Source organism: Thamnophis elegans, chromosome 4, assembly GCF_009769535.1.
Source record: "Thamnophis elegans isolate rThaEle1 chromosome 4, rThaEle1.pri, whole genome shotgun sequence".
Classification (NCBI taxonomy): domain Eukaryota; kingdom Metazoa; phylum Chordata; class Lepidosauria; order Squamata; family Colubridae; genus Thamnophis; species Thamnophis elegans.
Window position 1 is genome coordinate 71,430,407 of NC_045544.1, and position 1,440 is coordinate 71,431,846.

Here is a 1,440-nt window from a genome sequence, read left to right on the forward strand (position 1 = left end):
GAGGCAGAGGAAAACATCCAAGACTTTGGTTCCATCAAGTGATCATCTGGATTTTTGTAGCCCACATCTGGTAGCTCCACCCATGGGGCCAACTCAGTAGCTTGGGAAAATGAAGAAGAGGTGAAATGAACAAAAGTTTTGCTTGTTTTACCTTCTCTTTCATAAGAAGACAAGACAGCCTGCAAAGTTCTCCTTCTCCTCCCCCCCACAAATAAGACTATCACATTTTATATTTGTTTTGCCAGCATTTGTTTCTCTTCCTCCTTTATTATCTTTTCAACCTATTGGAACTGTAACTTCTAGATTTCTCACAGGATGGCACATTTCAGCTCAGCTCATCTGAAAAACACTAATTTAAGAAAAGTTATCATAAAACTTCCTAGATTCTCCTTTTTAATTTCCTGGGCATGTGCGTATTGTGTATTTTGTAAAATGTAGAATTTATTGTGGGTGCTAACTAATGGGTATAAAAGAAATACAGGATTATAAATTTCTACGGGATTAAAATTTTAAACTCCTTTAAGCTTTTAAAAAATAGATATTTAAAACATTCCTTTTTTTTTTTTTTTGAGAAAACCTCTCTTTGAGAATGCAATATGGCTGCATTGAATTTTCTTGACAGTCCCCTTCTTAGAATTTGATATTCAATTCAGTATTTCAAGTGTTTCTTTATTCTGCCTCTCATATGTCCTAAAGTTATGCATATTCTGGAGCAGAGGTGTTCAAATGTTCAAAGCAATGAGATGAGTTGGCGATATGTTTCCTTCTGTTAAATTAATAATTACAATTTGGTGGCTCCATTTGGAAGATCTCTGGGTATGGCACCCAATTATTTATAAGGCTACATGCAGACTTGGAGTTGCAGGGTGTGCTTGCCTGAACTAGGCAGTAATTTGTCATTGTTCTATTGTGGGTCTTTCTGGATTACTTTTTGCATCTTCAGATTATTACCTGAGTTGGATAAGTGCAATACAAAATTCAAAGTAAAAGTAAAGCTCTCCTTGAATTAAACTCCGCTTCTGAGATGATTTCATGGACTTTGTAGCAATTTTCATAGCAAATAGTCTGGAAATGGTTTACAATTGCTTTCCTCTGATATTGTTTTCCTGTCTAATTTATAGGGCTGGACTCCCATTAAAGTACTAACCTGTTCTAAAACTATTTAATTTTTCAAAATCCGTTGCTACAACATAGCTATTCATTTGCTACATTTTAATTTAGAATCTCTACCCATTGTGAATCTAAGAATGCAATTGTTTCATCTGGAAAGTATTGAAGTCTTCTGTGACATATGAGCAATGCAATACTGGTTACAACTCTACCCACTTTTCATGATATGCCCATTCTAGTTCACTTTTGCTTACTACACTGGTTTGGGCTTCTGAGCAACATCCAGAACTACATGTCTATATTCCTGGCCAATATTGGTAAGTGCCTCTC